The 15247-nt window shown below is 36.0% G+C and overlaps 1 protein-coding gene across 3 annotated transcripts in view; it reads left to right on the top strand.

Annotated features, from left to right (window-relative positions):
* The window catches only part of CSMD3 (CUB and Sushi multiple domains 3), a 1073312-nt gene that overhangs the window by 771116 nt on the left and 286949 nt on the right, over positions 1-15247 (top strand). The gene's annotated exons all lie outside the window — the stretch shown is intronic.

Raw genomic sequence — 15247 nt, 5'->3', positions numbered from 1 at the left:
AATCAAAGTACCATTGATAGTTCTGTTAAAATAGTTGAAGCATATAGTTGAAGCATGTTTATTAGCTCTCTACTTTGTATTTAATCTCCCCTAGTCATATATGAGATATATTCGCAGTGCTCAGGTATTTATAATACATGGTTAAATTTGAAAGAGAAAAACTGATGACTCATCTCTGTTTTCTAATCTTTTCCAGGTAGTAGGTTATTCACACTTTCCTCTCAAGGGCAGCGTACAGGGCGCTTGTAGGTAAATTAAATAGTTCAGAGATGAGCACCTGAACCATTCTGATCTCCGATGGTCGTGGGAGAAGCATGTGATGCTGTTGCCCTGCCAGCTATTTAGTATAACAAGTTCTCTCGTAGTCTGAGCTGGTGTTTGGAAGCTACATAAAGCTGCCGGGCCCTGAACTGGCAGAATGAGTGGGAACTGTGAGCCGACAGAGGCTCGGCAGATGTGCTGAGAGCTACAGAACAGCGATTCCAACCTTTCGTCTCATGGCACACAAGCTAATTACTAAAATTCTGCGGCACACTAAAAATATATTTTTTGCTGATCTGACAAAAAATATATAAGTATGATTTTGATTCATTCACACTAGATGGCTATTGTTTTGCTGGCTGTTGTCATTTTTTTTTATTAGACAATCTGAGGAAAAAGAGGTCAGTGCCCCTAACTAACTAGTCAGATATTGCATGTTTTAAAAACTTTTGTGGTACACGCATTGAAAATCGCTGCTATAAAATATAGTGGAGCCCAGCCGGTGTGGCTCAGTGGTTGAGCATCGACCCATGCACCGAGAGGTCGTCGGTTCGATTCCTGGTCAGGGCACATGCCCAGGTTGTGGGCCCAGTCCCCAGTGGGGGACATGCAGGAGGTGGCGAATCGATGTTCTCTCTCATCAATGTTTCTATCTCCCTCCCTGTCCCTTCCTCTCTATCTAAAATCAATAGAAAAGAAGATATATAGTTGAATGCTCTTGTCATAAGTGTATTAGTTATTTATTTTATGGGGTAAAAACCACAATTGTTTATTTTGTCATAGAAATATTTTAAAGATTATTTTGCAACAGGTATTTGTGGTAGCAGTAGGATATTTATAAGTACAAATTTAATGAAAAAGTATGTACTGAGTATTCATTTCTTAAGAAAGCTCATTCCCTCAAGATGCCCAAAAGGAAGGTCAGGCCCTGGTTGAATTTGCTCAGTGGCCCGTGGACCAATGAGTCATGGGTTCAATTCTAGTCAAGGGCTCTATTATTTGTGACATGCATTTTTTACTTATCAAAACCTATAATCAGATGATATTATACCAACTATCACATAATGTAAGAACCTCACAATAACATATTTCCATTTCCTTCTGTGTTTCAGGCTATTGTTTCCATTTATCTCACTTCTATGTATGTTAACACCACAATACCTATTTATTTAACTTTAAGCAGACAATTATATACTAAATCTATTTAAAATGAGATAAAGGTCACATTAAAATCTTTTGTCAAAGAAGGTTGTCCATTTTCACTACTTTTGTTCAACATAGTATTGGAAGTTTTAGCCACAGCAGTCAGACAAGAAAAAAGAAATAAAAGGCATCCAAATTGGAAAGAAAGAAGTAAAACTTTCATTATGTGTAGATGACATGATACTGTATAAAAAGAACTCTAAAGATTTCACTAAAAAACTACTAGAAATGATAAATTAATTCAGTAAAGTAGCAGGATACCAAATTAATATTCAGAAATTAGTTGCATATTTATACATAAATAATGAACTATCAAAAAGAGAAATTAAGAAAACAATCTCATTTACGGTTTCATTAAAAAGATACAATACCTAGTAATAAATTTAACCAAGGAAGTAAAAGACCTGTACTTGGAAAATTATAAGACATTGAAGAAAGAAATTGAAGAAGATACAAATAAAAGGAAGCATATACTGTGTTCATGGATAGGACAAATGAACATTAGAATATTCATACTTCCCAAAGCAATCTATACATTCATCATAATCCATGTCAATATACCAATAGCATTTTTCACAGAAGTAGAAGAGACAATCTTAAAATTTGTATGGAACCACAAAAGACCATGAATAGCCATAGCAATCTTGAGAAAGAGGACAAAGTTGAAGTTATCATCCTACCTGATATCAGACTATAATACAAGGCAATAGTAATAAAATAAAGCATGGTACTGGCATAAAAAATAGGCATATACACCAATTGTACAGAATAGAAAGCCCATAAATAAACCCATGCCTATATGGTCAATTAATATTTGATAAAGGACAATGGGGTAAAGACTTCTATTTAATAATGGTGCTGGAAAAATTGAACAGATATGTGAAAAGAAAAAAGAAAAAGAAAAGAAACTAGACCACCTCCTTACACCATACATAAGAAACTCAAAATGGATTAAATACTTAATTTTAAGAACCTGAAACCAGAAAACATAGGCAGTAAACTCTCAACATTTTTCTTAGCAATATTTTTCTAATATCTCTTCAGACAAGAGAAACAAAACCACGTATAAACAAATGAGGCTACATCAAAGGAAACCATCAACAAAACAAAAAGACAGCCTATAGAATGGGAGAAGATATTTCACAATGGTATATTTCATAAGGGGTTAATACCCAAAATTTATAAAAAACTCATACAACTCAACTCCAAAAAAAAAAAAAAACAATCCAACCTCACTAATCACCAGATTAATGCAAATTAAAACGAGAATGAGATATCACCTTGCACCTGTCAGAATGCCTAGCATCAATAAATTGACAAACAAGTGTTGATGAGAATGTGCACTATTGTGGAATTGCAAATTGGTGCAGCCACTATGAACAACAGTACGGAGATTCCTCAAAAAATTAAAAATAGAACTACCTTATGACCCAGCAATTTCACTTCTGCGTATATCTATTTGAAAAAATCTAAAACACTAACTTGAAAAGAGATATGCGCCCCTATATTCATTGCAGCATTATTTAAATTAGCCAAGGTATGGGAGCAACCAATTGTCCATCAATAGATGATTAGATAAAAGTGGTACTTATGAAATCTTACTTACTATTTGCAACAAAATGGATGGACCTAGGGAATATTATTCTAAGTGAAATAAGTCAGACAGAGAAAGATAAATACCATATGGTTTCACTTATATATGGAATCTAAAGAACAAAATAAATGAACAAACAAAACAGAAACTGACTTGTAGATAGAGAGATAAACTGATGATTGCCAGAGGGGAGGGGCATTTGGTGCTGGGTGAAAAAGGTGAAGGAATTAAGAAGTACAGATTGGTAGTAACACAATAGTCACAGGGATGTAAAGTACAGCATAGGGAATATAGTGAATAATATTGTAATAACTATGTATAGTGCCATGTAGATACTGTACTTATTGGGGGAATCACATTGTAAATTATATAATTGTCTGACCATTATGCTGTATGCCTGAAACTAATAAAATATTACAGAAAGCCAATGTAATTTTATAAAAAAGTAAAACTGTGCAACAAAAATTTTAAAAAAGAAAGTTAATGTGAGGATTAATGAGTTCTTTGACAGAAGGGTGCTCTATTAATCTAAGCCATCAGTAATAGAAATGAGAATGTTTGCCAGGTGCTTTGCTCTTATGTTGAAGGTTACTATCTAAATATGAAATACTAAATGGAACCACTGTCACTGTTAAGAGTAAAATCATCATTGCCCTGGCCAGTATTCTCAGTGGTTAGAGCATCGGCCTGTGGACCAGAGAGTCCTGGGTTCATTTCCCACTAAGGGCACTTACCTTGATTGCAGTTTGTCCTCACCCTGGTAGGGGTCGTGTGGGTGGCAACCAGTTGATGTGTCTCTCTCACATCGATGTTTTTCTCTCTCTCTTCCCCCTCTCTCCCTCTTACTATATCTGAATGCAAAAAATCCTCAGGTGAGGATTAAAAAAAACAACTGTAAAATCAGCGATATCCTGTTATCAGTAGAAATAGAGTTCTTGGAGTGCTTCCAGGAAATGAATTTCCTAAGGCCCCCACGGAAGGATGAGGTTTTGTGGAAAGCTTTATTGATGATGTAAAATTAAGGAAGTTCCCCTCCAAGGTCCCATCTCCATCTGTCCTGCCACAAAAACATGTCAACCGTGTCATCAGCGGGGCCAGAATAAAGGCCACTGCCCATAGTTTCTGCTCCATGTTAGAGTCCAGTCCAGTGCAGCATCTGGCCAGCTTAGCTGCCCAGCTGCAGTGCATGGCGTGTGGGGTCCACACAGCCATAGGCCACGTGGCCGTTTAAGGCCACATGGCTATGGGGAGAGAACAGGGATACAGGCTAGTCTGGGTCACTACCAAGAGGGAACAAAAGTAAGAGCCAGTACTAGAGTGCAAAAGCAAACCAGAGAAAGGGAACTCCTTGTCTGCAGATATTAACGAGGAGCTTCTTCAAACTAATCAATTAACTTTTCAAGATTTCCCAGGGCATTTCTGATGGGGTCCGCCCCCTAGCCAATCCGTTGTTCCCCAGGCTAGACTGACAGGCAAGTACCTTCCCTGCACAATGCTGACATCTACTGCGCATGTGCCCCTCTCTCCCTTCACCCCACAATCCAGTACCGGATGGGCCAAGGGAAGGGTGTTAGTCCTCTGAGGAACAACGCTGTGTGAAGCTGTAGCTCCCTGCTGACGTGTCCCAGGTAACCACACTTACAATGTCTGTCTTCCCTTTGCTTTCTTCCTTTATTGATATTAATGAGCTAATTACAATGATAACATTACCACAAAATAAAAATTCCTCAAAGTAAGCATTTAGTGTCTGTGAAAATATTTAAGCTGAAATATATACACATTGCTGTTGGAAAAAATCGAATTAAAAATGTCCCCCATTTAAAATAATTAGCCCTAAATTTAGATACCTCACTACATATGAAGAAAAACCTTTCTTAATTAAAAATAGATGGCCCATGGAGATATCACTTGAACAGGCCAACAATTTAAAATGTATTAAAAAATACCTATAACAATACTAATAAAAATAAGACTATGGAAAAATAATTCTTTAGAAAAAGAGTAAAAAGGCATTAAATATAGCTAAGAAACAAATTTAAAAATGTGGAAGTACTACAATTGACTATTTTGCTTCCCTTATTTTAAAAGTTTAGATAATTTATATAAAGAATATGTTTCTTTGTGCCCAGGTATATGGTATTTAAAAAAATATTCTATTTTTAAAAGAGTTTTTATATAGATAATTCTTTTCAAATGTTCATGAACATAATATTATCAATTCTGTTAGTAATTACATATATTCATTACATAATTTTAATTATATTTAGCTTCCTCTTTCATTCCCGGGATATTTCAGTTTGAATGGCAAAATGTCACCTGATTTAATTCCCATTTTTTTTAATATTAAAGCCATGTACACATCTGCTGCTCCTCTTAGACTGTGTTCCTTTGAAGGTCAAGGATGTCATCATGTTGATATTTGTATCCTGAAAAGTTGGCCCTGCACCTGGTACTTAGCAGTTAGTAAATGTTAAATGAATTCGATTGGCTAGAAAAAAATTAATAATGTAAAATTAAAAGCACACTCATGCTACCCTGGCCAGTTTGGCTCAGCAGTTAGAGCGTCAAACCGTGCAGACCAATGAGTCATGGGTTCGATTCTGACCAAGGGTATGTACCTTGGTTGAGGTTCGTCCCCGGCACTGGTTGGGGTCGTGTGGGAGGCAGCCACCCCATGTGATACATGGATGTTTCTCTCTCTCTCTCCTCCCTCCCCCTTCCTCCCATTCTATCTGAACAAAAATGGAAAAAAAGTCCTCGGGTGAGGGAAAAAAAAACACACTCATGCTATATATGTACTGTCTGTCAAAAATAATGTAAAAACATTTTTATGTGCTTTTTCTGATTAATTCTGGTCATCTCCAAGTATTAGAATTCTATCTCAAATTAGATCTTTATGTATATTATCTTTTATAATTTTTAGATATGAAATCAGTTTCCTATGTAGGTAATTTTGATAGTCTTCAACCTAACATGCCTTTAAAAATTTTTTTTAAACTGATTTTTAGAGAGAGAGGAAGGGAGAGGGGGAGAAACATTGATATGAGAAGGAAACATGAATGAGCTGCCTCCTGCACACCCCCTACTGGGGACTGAGCCTGCAACCCAGACATGTGTCCCAACCGGGAATGGGACTAGCAACCTTTTGGTACACAGAATGAAGCCCAACCAACTGAGCCACACTGGCCAGGGCCTAACATGCCTTTTGATTCCACAAAAACGATATCAGTAATTTCACCCCCACTTGTCTCCACTTATTGGAGCGTAATAATCCATGCAAGTAGGGAGATGTTTTCTCTCCTTAAAATATATCTCCAATATTCAGCATAATACCTGATTCATTGTCAGTACATAATTTTCTGATGAAATAAGTGAGTAAATATGTATTTTTTCAGAGAGATTTTTGTATACGTGGAAGTATGTTACAACACTGACTTTGAGGTTTCTTTTTCTTCCCATGCGTTCAGCCGCTTTGCTTTCCCTCCTGAGTCCATGGGAATGACTGTCATGTCGCCATCCGCTTTAACCTGACTTGCCATATCATTAGGTGCATCCTCAGAAACATAATGAAATTCTAAAGATAGCCACATTACTGGGTAGCTGGCAGAGTGCAGAGGCCTAATAATGATGTTGAACATTCTTTATAAAATTGATGGATCCTGTACAAAGCACAAGCTCAATCAAGGTCAAAATTCTCCAGGGTGAAATCCTCTTCTAGGTTACCATCTGCATTTCAAATATTTTGTGATTAATTTGACTCTGGATGAAATTTCCTTCTAGGTTCAACATTATCATTACCTAATTTGATTTCCTTGTAGATAGTGAAGTGAAGAATATAGTGTCATTTTTTAGTCAATACAAAAATATAAGGAAATAAACATGGAAGAGAAAAATGTAAGCCCTTGTGAATATTGAATTAGGACTACGACTTTTCTCTCCTGATATTGCAAAAATATATAAAACTACTTCATCATAGACAAACTACACAGTTAATAGTGGAATCTACTGGTTTTAAAAAATTTATTTCAGAATTGATGTTTTATTTAAAATTATACAATATAGTTGTTGGAATAGAACTTTAGGATTTTATCTGACACTAAATCAGGCAGGTAAAATATTACTCTTCCAATTTTATAGATGAAGCATCTACAATTTAGTGATTTATGCAACCTGGTCAATCTCCCTTTCTTGTTACAGTAGAGATTAAAGTGTAGTATCTCCTGCTTTTGATAACATTACTTATTCTACAGTATGAAATTCAAGATTTTTCTTTTTTGAAAGGCCTTCAGATTTAAAAGTTTGTACCAGAATCAACTTGCTGAACAGGAAGGATGCAGGAGAACTTAATGAGTAATTTTAGTGAATTTATTATTTGCTATATAATGCAAGGCAATAATAAAATTGGAATTTTAATTTGCCTAGGGTCACCAAGATGGTAATTTAGGCATTATCTCCGAATAACTGTTCAACTAAATTATAGTTAATACCTAGACATGCACTAGTTAGGATTGTAAAATCTGTATTAAGTAAAATTTATATTTTTGACTAAATTAGATGAAAATAAATAGAAAATGAGAAGTTAAAAGTGTATTTATAATATCAGTGACAATATTGTAACAATGGTAAGAAATCAATCATATTCTGTAATTCTTAGTAGTGTTTGTTCTGAAAATGTCCTCAGGTTATCCAAATAAATTAAAGCAAATTACAATGTAATATTAATGTTGTTACCACATACTTGGAATAAATGTTTCCCAGTGTCAGAAAAATATTGAATCATGCAATGAAATGAGAAATTATGCTTTTGTTCATTCATTCATTTATTTATTTCACAAATATTTAATGAACTATTTTTAACTATCATGGGAGATTTTTTCTTCATTTTCTTACATGTTAGGACAATTTAAAGGACAAAGTTTGATTTGATAACATCACATTATTGAATAACCACAATTAACTCATGCAGATCATTGGTGAAGATTGGGGTCAATATAAAATAATATTTAGGTAACGTTAATATACACTTTCTCAGCTCAAGTATAAATTTTTCTAATGCATGCTAAGAGACACATATATAATTAACATAGGAACAATATATCTTATAAAATTGTTCCTAGTGTTTACAATAAGTAGTTATGACACTATTACTTCTGCTTGTGTGTGTTTTTTTATTTTTTTTCACATTCTAGGTCATGAGAATTATTAAGAAAAACTGGTATGGATACAAGTTGGTTTCAGTAGAATAAAAAATTGCATTTTGAAAGAAAAAAATTGTCATTATACATATTTTTAAAACTTATTGTAATAACCAGATACAAAACTCATTTTGTTAGAAATAAATGCTCTCATACAAGGTAAAAATCACTGGAATAAAAAAGTAAAATTATAAAATTTTATATTTTGGCTGATGTTCACTTTATTGATTTTTTCTGTTTTGTTGAACTTATCAGGATGATACTGGTTAAAAATTATACCGGTTCCATACTACCCCATCATTTATTTCTAATGGTAGTAATTTTTAGCTTTTATTGTGAGTTTATTTCTAACAAAAGTATTTGTATCTGGGTATTATAATAAGTTAAAAGTAAATTCACAATGAGAAATTTTTACTTTCAAAATGGAATTGTATTTATTTGGTTTTATTGACATGAAAAGCATAGGAAAAATTTGTATTACCCAGGTGAAATTTTTATCTTTTTTAAAATTTTTCTTTCCAAAATTCTGAATATTAAAAGGCTTTATAATTTTCTGAGTGTTTTAGACATAGTAAGTTGAGGGCGTTATTAGTTATCGAAGTGAAGTATTTAAATAGGCAGTTGCATAGCATGGGCTGGAGCTCAGAAGAGTCCTTAAGGCTGACTATATAAATTTGAGAGAGGTTAAGGTAAAAGTGTACTAAAACCATGGAATCGGATGCAGTTATCCAGGAAGAAATTGTAGCAAGAAGGGAGCAGGATGTTAAGGACTAACCTTGAAGTATTCAGCTCTCAGTCATCAGGTTACAAATGCAGACTCGGAGAATTCTGAAAAGGAGCAGCAAATAAGCCTGAAAGAACATCAGCAGAGTCTGAATCCTGGGAGGCCAAGAGAAAAATGAGTGTGAAGAAGAAAGGAATGATGAGCTGTGACGAATGTTGCTAAGGAGTTTCTGAAAAAAGAAGGCACGAAAGTTACCATTGGATTTTGCAGCCTAGATTTTAACCAGAGCAGTTTAGTGAATTACAGAAGTGCTGTGGATAAAACCATTACAGAAGGCAGGTAGCTAGTTATTAACAAAGGAAGGAAACAGATGGATTTAGACATTAAATCTGATTAATTAGGAAGGGACAGCTCCACAGGCTCTCCAGGGGACAGCTGTATGGCCCTGCCAAGGGGATTAACACCCCCCACCCCCTAGTAGGGAGGAAGGACCAGTTTCCCAACATTCCTCTGCTGAGGCCTGTGCAGTAGAAGCCAAGCTGGCACAGGGGGAGGGCCACGTGCAAGCCCAGGAAGAGGCAGGAAAGAGATTAGATCTTTTGAAAGAAACTGTACTCCCCAAACCCAAGGAGATATAATGAAAGCTAAACAAAGGCCCTGCCCAAGGGTCCTTTGTTCGTTTATTCTCAGATTCTCTCTCTGTAGCAGCCCAGGAGCCTGGGTGTGGTAGCCTGGCCAAAGGCTGCTGCTGGGACAAATCATAATACCAAAGTGGCCGCCCAAGCAGGTTGCCTGCAGCTGAGAACAGAGACTAAGCTAGCTGGTGGGGACAGAGACCAAGCTGGACTACTGAGTGTTGTCACGGACTATGCCAGACTATGGAAGCTTAGGATGCTGATGCTGGGATAACAGCACAGCACATCTGGACCCTGGCCATTCTCCTGGGATTGGTGAGGACAAGTGTGGGCCTGTGGCTCCAGAGGCTAAACTTCTTTTGCAGCAAGAGGGGACTGAGCCATCTGGTCCAGGATGAGACATCAGGCACCTGGGGGTGGTCCTTTGTCTCCACTCCAGTAAATCTGTCACAACACCCCTTCTCCTATTTGTGCATCCTCCAAATGCTTTTCCTGCCATACCCAGAAAGAATCATGTTTCCACCTGCAACAAAACTGGAGATGTGGTACAAATATGGCCCCTGAGAGATATTCAATAGGTTTTCTATTAAAGCAGGGAAATGGACAAAAATAGTTGGAAGAGGATGAGGATGTAATGAAGGTTCTGTTTGTTTATTTAAGATGGAAAATTAACCCTGGCTGATTTGGCTCAGCAGTTAGAGCATTAGCCCCTTGATCAAAGAGTCTTGGGTTTGATTCTAGTCAAGGGGATGTACGTTGGTTGCAGTTCCATCTCTGGCCCAGGGTTGACCAGAAGGCAAACAGTCGGTGTGTCTCTCTCACACTGATGTTTTGCTCTCTCACTCTCTCTCTTTCCTTCCATCCTTCCCTCCCTCCATCCCTCTCACTCTATCTGAAAATCAATGAAAAACTATCCTCGGGTGAGGATTAAAAAAAAAGATGGAACATTAAGTAACGTGTATGCCATTAGGAAGGACACAGTACAAAAGGAGGAACTGGTGATTCAGAAGACATGAGAAATATTCAGGAATGACGTTCTTAAGAAGTAAAGATGATCTAGTAAGAACAGCACAAGAACTAGGGTTGACATTACATAGAGCAAAGGCGTCTTTTCCAATGCAACAGGAGAAGATGCGGAAAATATGGATGGTTGCAGACACCACCGGCTGATAGACTTGGTAGTGGTGAGATGATAGCATGCCTTTCTTACCACTTTGGATCTCCCAATGAACTGTATTGCATGTTCCACAAAAGTGAAAAATATGTATTAAATAAAAGTTATTAATTCGCTTTTACACATGTGACTAATACCTTATGAAGTTCCAACATCATATAATTGCTTTTTTAGTTACCCGTGTAATTACGTGAGATTATTTCACTCCTAATTTCCAAGGAGGGAGAATATGTCCCCTTAAATGGTGATATATTTCTTTCAGTGGCCACGGTGTCTACTTGATACAGAATACAAGAATGATTGACGCTAAAATTATTATAATTTTTTCTACCCACAAAGAGAATATAAACATTATGGTGATTAAACTTTCAATAAGAAAAGAAAGTAAGACAATAGTGTTTACCCCAAGTAATTGTTCCTGTGTGTGTTTAATTAATTGCTTTTTGAATTCAAGTAATTGCAAGATGAAAAAACTTCTTTAGTCTTTCATTAGACCCCAACATTCTCTATTACGCCTTAAAATCTTATCAGTACTTTGTTTATTAATTAAGAGAAAAAGGAAAAATAAGGGTAAACCACCTCTCTTTCTTAAAGTTGAACAGACCCAAAAGCAAATGCATATTTTTACATATGTTAGTTGTCATTTTGCACATCATACATTAATTATTGCGTCTTGGTTCCACTTTAAATCTTTGACCACAGGAAATCTGACAATAGAGCAAAAACATGTTTTTCCCCTCACATTCAGGTAAGACAGGATCATATCGATTGCTTTATGTTATATGTACAGTTTTACTTTTAAGAATGTTGTTCTTAAGTTTTGAGCTTCTTGCAGACAGAGTGCAGCAACATGGGAAGCCTCAAAAAAGTGTTTTCTCATAATTTTTTATGTTATTCCTAGTTTTTAGTTTAAAAGCTATAGCACATTTCACATTTCTGTCACTTTTTTCCAATAAAAGCATCTTAAATGTAAATCTTATGTGTAGAACATCACTTTCCACTTATATTTTGCAAAACCACTCTATAGATCAGTTTCCATTTTGGTGGAAACCATCCCATAACACTTCAAGAAAAGCATAACAACTGAGTTTATCACAAAAACATTTTACAAAAACTATCAATATTGAAAAGTCATAACTGCCCAGACCCTGTGATGCATGATGGATCCTCTGCTAAGGGACATGGATGGTTATACCGAACAAATTCATGTGCAGCTTGGAATCAAGACCCTTTCTTGCTACCCTTGATATTCTCCAATATGAGTTAGATTTTTATTTTGTTAAAATTTCAAAAAAAAAAAACTCTCTCAAAAATGTATTACTCATATGAAGGTAAATTTAAATATTTTTAAGATGGATTCAGATTTATGCCACCTGTAGCTTTTCTATTTATGGATATAATCTCCACTATTTTTCATAATTTGTTAATGGGGTTTATTATTTTATTTTATTTAACTGAGGAGAGAAATTGCATCGCTGGGACAGTTACAGGTAAATGAGGACAGGGCAGTCTAGTGTAACATTTAAGGGTTTGGGTGCTGAAACCAGGCAGACTTAATTTCAGATGTCGGTTCTGTGCTTTTCAGTTGCTGTAATGTTGGACAGGTTAATCTTTCCAAACCTTAGTTTCCTCACCTCTAACACAAGGATAATAATGACACTTCATTCATAGGATTATTAAAAGAATGAAAGGAGCCCTGGCCGGTTTGGCTCAACGGTTAGAGCATCGGCCTGCGGTCTGGAGAGACCCGGGTTCAGTTCCTGCTAAGGGCATGTACCTTGGTTGCAGTTTGTCCCTGGCCCTGGTTGGTTGTGCGGGTGGTAGCCACTCGATGTGTCCCTTTCACGTCGATGTTTCTCTCTCTCTCTCTCTTCCTCTCTCTCCTTCCCACTCTATCTGTGCAAAAAATGGAAAAATGTCCTCAGGTGAGGATAAAAATAAAAAATTAAAAAATAAAAAAAGAATGAAAGGAGTTATACATGTAAAGTCCCTATTCCAGGCCATGCTCAGAATCACTAGTTCAAAAACTATGGCTTCAAATTTTATAGATTTTGTTTCTTTTAAATGATTGGTAAAATGACATTTTCAGTCTGCACTTGTAATCCTTTTAAAAATGTAACTCTTTAGAAATAAACCTTTTAAAAAGTAAAATTTTTGTTTGTTCGGTTGGTTGTTTTTTATTTTTTTGTTGTTCGTTAATCCTCACCTGAGGATATGTTTTCATTGATTTTTAGACAGAGTGAGGGTGGGGGGAGAGAGAGAGAAAAACATGGATGTGAGAGAGACACATCTATTGATTACCTCTTACAAGACCCGGATCAGGGCTGGGATTGAACCTGCAACTAAGGTATGTGCCCTTGACCAGGAATCAAACCCACGACCCTCTGATTCACAGTCACACTAACCTCTGAGCCAAACTGGCCAGAGCATATTTTTTTTTTTTTTTATTGTAAATAAAATATATAAGTGTGTGTGTGTGTGTGTGTGTGTTTGTATAAAACCACTTAAAATTTTCTTTTCTTTATTAATTTTGGAGAGAGAGAGAGGGAGAGAGAGATAGAAACATCAATGAGAAAGAACATTGATTGGCCACCTCCTGCATGCCCCCTACTGGGGATTTGACCCACAACCTAGACATGTGCCCTGACCAGGAATTGAACCAGCAACCTCTTGGTGCATGGGTCAATGCTCAATCACTGAGCCTCACCAACCGGGCACCACTTTTTGTTATTGTTGCTGCTTAGGTACACTGTCAGGCTTAATATACTACCAATACTCATTTTTTTCCCCTGAGTTTTTTTTTTTTCTCTCTCTCTTTATTGATGTATTAGAGAGACAGAGGAAGGGAGAGAGAGAGAGAGAGAAAGAGAGAGAGAGAGAGAAAGATAGAAACATCGATGAGAGAGAACATTGACTGGCCGCCTCCTGCTCACTGGGGATCCGGCCCACAACCTGGGCCTGTGTTCTGACCAGGAATGAAACCAGTGACTTCTTGGTGCATGAGTCAACGCTCAACCACTGAGTTACACTGGCCGGACTTTTTTCCCTAAGTTTTTAAGTTGATATGATCTTAATTTTCACACAGCTTTGAGTATCAGAATATTATAACACTATGTATAGATTCTCTGGTTTTGTTGTGTATGTTAAATAAGCTATAACAAATTTTATGGATGGCTTAACAGATTGATTAATCTATTGATCTATCTATCCTTCCATCTGTCTACCTACCTACCTACCTAACAAGAATATACACAATAGAATCTGTTGGTCAGTATCACCAATATACAAAATAATTTGACCTTTGTTTAGTTGTATGTGCATCTGCTTCTTTCTTCTTTGTATGTCTAACACCTAGCACAATGCATGGAATATATTGTTATCAAGTGAATGAATGAGTGGATATCAGTTATGTGTCTGTAATCCAGCAATTTGTCTCATTACTTGCATATGCAACTTATAAAATAATTTGTACAAATGTTGAAGCCAAAAATTGTAAATATATTTTAATGACAGCGTAAATAGAAACTTAAATAGCTTCTTTGTCTTGATACTTAATTGGCATATGCTTTAGGGTAAATCTGCTTTGTGATCATTTAAAATAATATTTTGTTTCATTAACCTAAATAATTGGAGTTAACTTTATTATTAAATGTGCCATATACTGTGTATAGAAGAGTTGTTACTTTCCTACGATCTCATACTCCTCTTCTCCACTGATATGTTTAAACTTCTTTTTCACTTTTAGATAATTTTAGGTTTATCTGAAGTTGTAAGGAGTAATAAATACAGATACTGTATGTTCTTCACCCAGTTTACCCCAATGACAACTTTTTTTGCATAACTATAACATTATGTCACAACCAGAAAATTAACATACAATCCACCAATCTTATTAGATTTTACTAGTGTTCCATTTACTTATTTATGTTTATTAGTTCTATGTAGATTTGTGTGAACACCACCAATACATCAAGATACAGTACAGTTCATCACAACATTCCCTCAAGGATATTACTCTTTAATAGCCACCACCACCTCCCCCCATCTTCCACCCCCACACCCCTGATAACTACTAATCTGTTCAACCTTATCATTTTCACTTCAAGAATGTTACATAGATTTAGTCAAACAGTATATAACCTTTTGTTGGTGTATTTTTTCACTCAGCATAATGCCCTCCAGATCCATTCAAGATGTCAAGGGTAGCGTCATTCTTCATTGTTGAATAACATTCTATGATATGAATTTGCTAGTTAGTTAAATTATTCACCTTTTGAAAGGCATTTGGGTTGTTCCTAGTTTTCAACTACTACAAATAAAGCTGTGATGAACATCTGTGTTCATGATTTTATGTGAACATAATTTTCATTTATCTGGGGTAAATGTGCAAGAGTGCAATTATTGGGTAGTATGGTAAGCACATGTTTAGTTTTGCGAGAAACTGCCATCCTTCTTTATAGA

Source organism: Molossus molossus, unplaced genomic scaffold (assembly GCF_014108415.1).
Source record: "Molossus molossus isolate mMolMol1 unplaced genomic scaffold, mMolMol1.p scaffold_m16_p_16, whole genome shotgun sequence".
Lineage (NCBI taxonomy): Eukaryota > Metazoa > Chordata > Mammalia > Chiroptera > Molossidae > Molossus > Molossus molossus.
The sequence above is the reverse complement of the archived record's forward strand: the minus strand, read 5'-3'. Positions and strand labels throughout refer to the sequence as shown.